Below are 9,073 nucleotides of genomic sequence, written 5' to 3'. Positions count from 1 at the left end.
ATTTACTATAATTGTTTTATACATTAAAAAACTATTTACTCAAATACAAAATAAATCTCAAGTTCAACTTCCAAAACTAAAAACCGAAGAAAAATACAGAAACAATACAAGTTAGAACTGCTCATAATATATCAAATTACACTAATAGAGATGATCATCAACCTAAATACTTAGTAAAAGATCAAAATCAACCTAAAACTGCTCCACTTTGTGCATTAAGCGTTCAAGTTATCCATTCCAATACTAGCCTGCAGCAAAATATCAAGAACAAATTGAACCAACAAAAATGATATATATAAAAATATTATAAGAAATAATCTAATTTATGCATGTATTAACAATTCCAAATTAAACCAGGTTCACATTCTATTATAAAATACTGTTAGATTGAACCACAGATAGCCAGAAATTGAACTGAATGCTCACGATTGGTAAATGCAAATCTAAAAGTACAGTAACACGAAACTAAACTATGCTCAAAATACCAAACTAAATTATTGAACAACTATAAAGCAGATGCATTATTAGCTCTTTTTTCAAACGACAAAATTATTTATTTGCAAAACCAATAAAGCAATAAGGTTGATAAAGAATGCTTAAGGTATACCAGTAAGGGAAAAAATCTGCATCCTGTTGAAGAATCCAAGAAAGCAGTGAGATCAACCATGTCTTCAAGTTTGAACTTTATGCCAGTCTCCTCTTCAACCTGTCAGAGGCACAACTAAGCCATGGAGAGAGAGAGAGAGAGAGAGAGAGAGAGAGAGAGAGAGAGAGAGAGAGAAGCCTCACGAACTGCAGTGCCAACGAAATCACCCTTGTCATCATCCAACATTCTAGCCGGCAATTCCAAAATAATTCTTCCAGTAGGAACCCTTGCCTGATAAATAAAAAATAATAAGCATAATATGGAACTCTAGTTAAAATGTTTGAAAAAAAAACATAGTTCTCTCTGCAAGGATCCAACATCTAAGAACCTGTTTAGTAAGGACAACATAAGTTTCACCATCTGATTCCAAAAGTATCAACACAGTCACAGCAGGTCCTCTTGCAAATACAATACCTGGAACCTAATCACGGTTTACTTTATTATATATAAAGAAACAAATCAGCATCAGGTGCAAGTGCACAGAAATTACAAGCAAAAGAGGAATGATGGATGCCTGAGAACATAAGGTAAGAAGCAAAAGATCCTAATAGTTGTGCATTTTAGATACCACATACTAGTTCATAGCCCCTTGCTAAAATTAACACAAGAAAATGGAAACATAGACTGGCTTATAAATGTCAGCTTTCCAAACATGTCTACACCCTATTTACACCAAAAAGAGTCCAACGAGTTTCGTTGATTTTGATTTGAGAACATGAATAAGACTAGAAGACTAACAGGTTAGTCAGTTACTTAAATTACCACTTAACAAGGCCTAATTATCAGAAATCATATCCACTTTTTAAACACTGATGATGCAATTACCTGAATTAGAACTTGTCTCAGAGTCAAGGTGCCATCAGCTAGAATCCCAATTTCACTTTGCAAGTTATGCAACCATTGCTTGAGTAAAGAGGAATCAATAGCATTCCTGCAATGGAAAACAACAAAAACCAAACCAAACCACCAGAACTAAGACATGTTTTTTATATAGCATGATAACAAGAAGAAACTGTGTGCCTATCAATTCTCTTTTGCCATTACATCTCATGGGGACTTGTCAAAACCTAGCATCTAATTGAACAAAACCTCCAATATCTAATTTTAGTAGCTGTCAAAACCTGCAGGGTGTGAAAGAGGAAGAAAAGAATGCCTAAATCCATCTTTTAATATTGGTGAGAGCATGATCAATCAATTATTGGTGAGAGTATGGAAACAATAGACTGAAGTATTACACAAATTACACCATAAATTACATATGAGCTACAGTTTTCAAAGAAAAAAAGGGGCCAAGAAAAATATGAGCTACACCATAATATGATACTCTATCAAACAAAAGGCCGTCCAGCAACCAGATCAGAAGAAAAATTAGACCAGACAATAAAGCCAGCGAACAGTCAAGACAACAAGAAAAACGAAAAATAAACACACAAGCTATGCACATTAAATAAAATCAGTCAAGTTCAACCAGATCTTAGATCTCCACAGTAGAAGATCAGAATCAGAGTTATCAGCATGCTATATACAGTTAAACATAGCACAATTTCTAGATCTATTAGGTCTCTAACACATGGCACGAAGCAGCAACACTTATTAAACAGCAGCAGTAAATAGCTGTTTCCCAGGTTCAAGCAAGCAGCAAACAGAATCCATAGACTTAACCAGTTCCACAAACTGAAATCATTGCAGTTCATATAATAGTCCAGATTCTCTAATTAACCACCTAATTCAACTAAACTAAATTAGTTGAACTAAACAAGCTAAACAGAATGAGCTAAACCAGATTAATCAAAAAGAAATGTTGGTGAGAGCATGATCAATCAATTATTGGTGAGAGCATGGAAACAATAGACTGCAGTATTACACAAACTACACCATAAATTACATATGAGCTACAGTTTTCAAAGAAAAAAATGGGCCAAGAAAAATATGAGCTACACCATAATATGATACTCTATCAAACAAAAGGCCGTCCAGCAACCAGATCAGAAGAAAAATTAGATCAGACAATAAGGCCGGCGAACAGTCAAGACAACAAGAAAAACCAAAAATAAACACACAAGCTATGCACATTAAATAAAATCAGTCAAGTTCAACCAGATCTTAGATCTCCACAGTAGAAGATCGGAATCAGAGTTATCAGCATGCTATATACAGTTAAACATAGCACAATTTCTAGATCTACTAGGTCTCTTCATTGCAATAAGTGCTAAATACAAAAAGATAAGTTGAAATTAAATGAGAAAACATAATACATATAGTAGTAGTGGTAAGAGTTGCCTATAGACTATAGGTAGGGTTCCCTCCAATCTATATTTCCTTATTTAATTGCCATGTTACTACTATAAAATTGTACACATACAATATGAAAATAATCCATATAGGTAGCAGGTCCCCTATTCTGAATGCTTGTTCTTTATAAAGTTGTACCAAAAAAAATCAAGTTGTCCCATGTATTTGTTTAATCTTGTGCTGTTGAATACTAAAAGTATAGTCATTCTTTTAAACTTCTTCCAGCTCTAACATAACCTAGTTACAAACTATTGGATGGAACAATCATATTTAAACATTCAACTTGCCTCAGTATTAAGTATTTAAGTTCATTTGCCAAAATAAAACAATTACAATAGCATAATTGTCCTTACTTGTTCAAGAACTGGTTAAATTTACTTGTCCATACAACTTTTCCTTATTCTGAATGCTTGTTCTTTACCTGTGTGTGAGTTGCTATGCCTCTCATCTGAGCTCGACTACCTTGAAGGTTAGCAATCTGTTGCGTAAGCCTTACCAACTGTCGACCAAGAACTTTAGTTGCAGCCTGAATATTGCACAGGAAAAGAAGAATATATTAGCATGTTTGGCACAATAAATTATCTAAAGACTAGAGAGAAATAACAGTTTTTAATACTTTCAAAACTTTTGACAGAAGGCTATTTCAATATATAAGATGTTTCGAACCAAAAGTAAGCCAATTCGAACACATTCAGATCAACGTGACAGCTTCTCAAGTAATTATGCATAAGAAACCTATGAGAAAACGTGGATCATACCTCGGCGACAAATAATTAAGAAATAGAGTAATTAAAATTTATTATTTAGAGTCAAGTTACAAGTGTATTGAATACATTAATATAATTAGGGGTGGTAAATCTGGGTTTTCTCATTGTCAAATAGGGATGACAACTGGAACTAGAGTGGAAAGCATATATAATACAAAATATTTTATTATTAAATCAGAGCAGCAGCAGCACAGCAGAGCCAGAAATCAAATAATCATTCAACAAATAATCATCCATAACTGAAATCAATAAATTAACATCACAGTAAAAAACAGCAGCTCTCATTAACACAATAAAAAACACCAGCTGCACAACAGAACCAGAAATCAAATAAATCATCAACAAAAATTCAAAACCAGCAACAAATAATCAACAAAAACCATGAAATCAATAAATAAATAAAAATTCAAAAACAACAGAGCCAGAAATTCAAAAACAGCAGCAGCAGCATAGCAAAGCCATTTTTTATCAATAATTTCAACAAAAACACAAAACCCTGTAATCTTATCCATGATTTCACTTCTAGAAACAGAGTTAATCAACTAAGAACAAGCAAGAATGAGGGTATCAATTAATCATCAAGCAGTAAGCCAGTAACAGAGTTAATCAACTAAGAACAAGCCAGTAACTACAAACAAAGCGTTTTCAAGAAGCAGTGGCTTAAGAAAGCAGCAAACAAACACACCTGAGTCGCATAAGTCCGCTGAAAAGGGCTCTTCTCTGCATTGAGCTGAAAGAAAAGATTCAAAAGAACACATTATGCTTCAATTTAGAGAAACTTAAAAACACGATTACTTGATTCACTGCTATCTACGATAGCAAATTTTACCCTAACTATTCTGCACAATCCTTTTAACTTGATCACACACACACACAAAAACTGTTCAACCTTTATGTAAAAACTATGATCGATACCTACATTCCAGTTGCTAACGAATTCTGAAGTAAAAAATTTTATTCACAGAGACTATGTTCGCCACTTAATTAGCTATAATTAAAGAAGCCTAGCAGGATACTGAAATCCAATAATCTACCGAGTCTCACGAAAACGACAGAATAAGTTAAAAGGAATCAAGTGAGAGATAAGCGAATTGAGCACGATGAGAGTGAAGCAGAAGTCATTCTCAAACAGGAACTACAGCTTCCTCAGATCAACAAGCACACGCAAATCATCTTTCAAATAACAATCGAAAACGAAGGAAAGTAAAGAAAAACCTAATTATCAAAAGCTAGTAAACGAAACGGCGATCAAAGAGAGAATTGAAGTGAGGAAGGGTTTATGAAAGTGAGAGAGAGTACGGACATCTTTGAACTGAAGGAGGCCATAAGGTCGCCGAGGTAGGAGACAGTGCGATGAGCGGATTCGATGAGCGGAATACGAAGATGAAGATTAACAAGATGAAGAAGGGTGAAGGGCTAAGGGCGAGTGACGAAGATTAACAGTGCGATGAGCGGATTCGATGAGCGGTTTCGAGTGACGAAGGCTAAGGGCGAAGGGCGAAGGGCGAAGGGCGAAGTGCGAAGGGTGAAGGGTTCAGGGCTAAGGCTAATGGGAGGCGCTCTTCAGGCTTAGGGTTTTGAGTGATTAGGGTTAGTGTCTTTGGGTTGGGGACCGGGTTGGGAGCCGGGTCAGGGGCCGGGTTAGGGTCAATGGGTTGGAGCCCCTCTCGCCACGCTTTTAAAACGTCACTGTTTTGCTCTACGGCCACGCTTTTGAAGCGTGGCAGGAAAGGACCTTTTGGCCACGCTTTTAAAGCGTGCCAAAAGCGTACTAGGATATAGCCACGCTTTGTAAGCGTGGCCGTAATGAAACCCTGTCGCCACGCTTTCAAAACGTCCTTGTTTCTCTCTATGGCCACGCTTTTGAAGCATGGCAAAAAAAAACGTGGCCGTTTCTCTAACCAATTGCCACCCATACAAAAGCATGGCCGTTGATGCTTTTCGCCACGCTTTTGAAGCATGGCAATAAAAAAAGTGGCCAAATCTCTAATCTATTGCCACCCTCATAAAAGCGTGGCCATAGGCCTTTTTTCTTGTAGTGCATGTATAACGTGGCACTCTCACATTCTTTTGCCACTCTAGAGAAAAAGCAGGCTCATCATTTTCATCAAGAAAAAAGGGGCGGACCCCCTCAACAGCACGGACTCGGAAGAAATAGTTCTTGAAATCTTTAAACGACTCATCATACATGGCAAAAACTTTATGCCCTGGGCCGATCTGAAAGAAACCCAGGAAGCTTTCTTTTTGGAGGAAACTCCGGGCTGGGCCAAGACGAAAGATAAAGGAAAAGAGTTTCAGAAGGTGTTATGCCTAACTCTTGGCAAAGCAGTTGAAATATTTTGATAAAACCCCAGGAATTCGGATGAAGCTGGGACGGAACAATGTTACATGACCATAACAGGTCAGTTTCAAAAGCAGTAAAAGGAAAAGTAACGTTTAATTGGCTGAAGAAGTATTCATAAGCATAGAAGAAGGGACGCTCCCCCTCGATGGAAGTCGGAAAACAAACTCTCTCATCAGAATCAGGGGCAACAAGCTCATAATCCCCCTCACAGGCACTGTTACCACAAATCCTATGGTGCTTCCTCAGCTCTGTGCAAAATTCAGCATCCACAACAGAAACACATAACAAGACAAGGGAGTCCAGCCAATCGGACATCCCCTCGGAAACTCTGGAAGACATCTCTACAATGTTATTGCGAGAAGACATGAGGCCAGCTAATCCTACAAGTAAGAAAAGAAGATGGGATTATTAAAAACATCTCGGACAAGGGAGAAAATAACTCAATACGATAGAGGTGAACACACAGAAAAGGAAAACCCCAAGACTCAAACCAAAGTCCTGAGGCATCCTTTGGAGGCAATAATAAAGCAAGGTTTCTAGTAAAAATCTACTTCTCGCACCCCAGCATCTCTCAAAACAAGAAAAGAAGGCTTCAAACAGCAAGCATTTTCCATCAGAGTAAGACACAAAAGTCTTCAAAAACATTGCCTTACAGTCTAAACCAGCAAAAACCATCCCCAAACATCAAGCACGCCAAACAGAGACCATTAAAGATACAACCTTTTTCAGAACCAGACAAAAGCAACCTTCAAATAAATCAAGGAACAAATGCGGATAGCGGTATCAGAACAGAAACAACAAGGAACATGCAAAGCCTTAAAAGCATCAAGCAAAAACAAAAAGGATCATGCAGAAGATGGAGAAACTCCCAGAACGCACATTTCAACAACAATAAGACACGATGGAAACAGAAAGATCCAAACTTTCTCTAAAGGAAAAGCAAAATCAAAACCTCATCACAAAAACAAGGAGAAAGCACGAAATGGGACTAACCTGGAGACGAAAGAAGCTTCGAGGAAGAAAAATGGAGGCGCAGAAATAAAAGCTGCCCAGAAAATCGCCAAACAAACGCTGCAACACAAGAAAGCAGAAGTGCAAACAAAAAACAGAGAGCAAAGAGAGCAGAGAAAAGAAGTTATGAAAAGGGCGAAGGAGAGAACCCGTTTCTGGGTTTTCAAAATAAAAATAAAGAGCCAAAAGGAAACGGGGCAATTAATGTTAAAATTAATGAAAACATTAAACCCTCGCACGTTTCCAAAGCGCCGATATAAAAGCGCGCGCTTTTAGAGGAAAAACGTTCTACATTCAAAAGCTTCTACAAAGGAATCAACAAAATGCTTGAGTTCGGCTTCACTAGAGAAGAACCGAAGTCAAGAACTCGACCTCAAAAAGAAGACTGAGCTCAAGTAGGGGCACTGTTCATACCCTGGGTCGAGATGACCGAGCCGGGATGTTCAGTAGCAAAGCGACCGACCTCTTTAGGTCAAGCAGACCGACTTCTTTACGAAGAAGTCGGCCAAAGCGATAGGAAAAGCCCAAAGAAGGGCCCAACTCAAGGAATATGACCCAGATCCAAAGGCAGCCCAAGCCGATAGAGACAAGGACGGTTCCACGGAAGATAAGCTGACCTCAACAAAAGATAAGATAAGATAAGATAACTAACTTATCTTATCCAAAGAAGGTCACATCTCACTACTATAAATACCCTGGAACACCCAGGTATAACTCATACTCTGATTCTACAATAAACCTTCTTAATACCCGTGCTAACTTAAGCATCGGAGTCTCTTGCAGGTACCCCCACCCTTCGGTGACCAAGGATCAGCAGTGCAGCAAGTCCAACAAGTCGGACACAACAGCTCCGGCCGCCACCAGCCAGCCGGACACACCATCTCCGACCAATACAGAAGATCTCATCCGAGATCGACCTCCAGTTTCAGGTAACCCTCGGAACAGCAGCAAAGAAGTTTGGGGTTAATAAATTTGTGTACCCAAAAGATCATAACAAACCTATACAAGAGGTTCATTCTAAGTTTTTCTACATAATTATTTATATTTTCAGGGAAGAAAGACTAAGATGTTAATATTGCTCGACAGATAATTGCTGAAATGACCAATGGAGGAGTGGATCGTTCTGTTGAATGTACTGGCAGCATCTAGACTATGATCTCAGCATTTCTAGTTCTGTTCTAATCCCGCCACTTTCATTCCCTGGATTTCATTTGCAAGGTTGGCGCCATTCCTTCCCTTTCTTTTTCTTTTTCTTTCGTTTCATCTATAAAAAGCATACATATACTGATATCTGTATTGTTTTTTGTTTAGCTACCAATATGTTCATCTGTTTCTTGTCATATAAAATCATTTGCTTATACTATTGAAGCATCACAAATTAATTCTATTGAAACAAATTCAATGCCTGGTTCTCTTGCTAGTACTTTGATTGAGGAGGAAGTAGTTAAACCACAATCACTTGAAATACAAGAGGATTCTGATGGCATATCACTCAAGCCTTTTCCAGACAGTGACAAACATTCATTGGAGTTGGCAAAAAATGGAAAAACAAATACAAAAGGCAATATTGTAACTGGAGATGAAAGAAAATGGCGCAGAGTTTCATATTTACCTTCATATGTGCCATTCAAACAGGTAGATATTATCAGGGATGATTCTTTTCCACTAGTGTTCTTTTGCTGTAACTTAGGATGAAGTTTTATTTTTATTTTTTATTTTAAATTTAAATTTGGATAGTTTATTTTGTTTACTTGGGCATGTTAATGTGAGGGATTTGTTATTTAAGTGGTCCATCATCTTCTTATGTTTGTTTTTATTACTTTCTTGGCTTAGTTATTCATGTGATTTTTTTTTTTGCCATTGCTCTATCTTTTCTATGATTGGTGTGAAAATAGTATTTATGTGTCTCATTTACTTTGAAAAAGTAGGAAGTAGCTGTAAGTTCCTACTTTTAAATTATTGGTCTTTATATAATATGTAAATCTTCATTCTGTAGCCTATATATACTAGCAA

General features: G+C 37.3%; 1 pseudogene; it reads right to left on the bottom strand.

The window, feature by feature from the left end:
* Positions 1–215: 215 nt before the first annotated feature.
* On the bottom strand, positions 216–5,981 carry LOC148547606 (nudix hydrolase 14, chloroplastic-like; annotated as a pseudogene).
* Positions 5,982–9,073: the final 3,092 nt, after the last annotated feature.

This window comes from Arachis ipaensis, chromosome B8, assembly GCF_059453495.1.
Source record: "Arachis ipaensis isolate K30076 ecotype BB chromosome B8, ASM5945349v1, whole genome shotgun sequence".
NCBI classification, from domain to species: Eukaryota; Viridiplantae; Streptophyta; class Magnoliopsida; order Fabales; family Fabaceae; genus Arachis; species Arachis ipaensis.
This window is presented reverse-complemented; position numbering and strand designations above follow the sequence as displayed.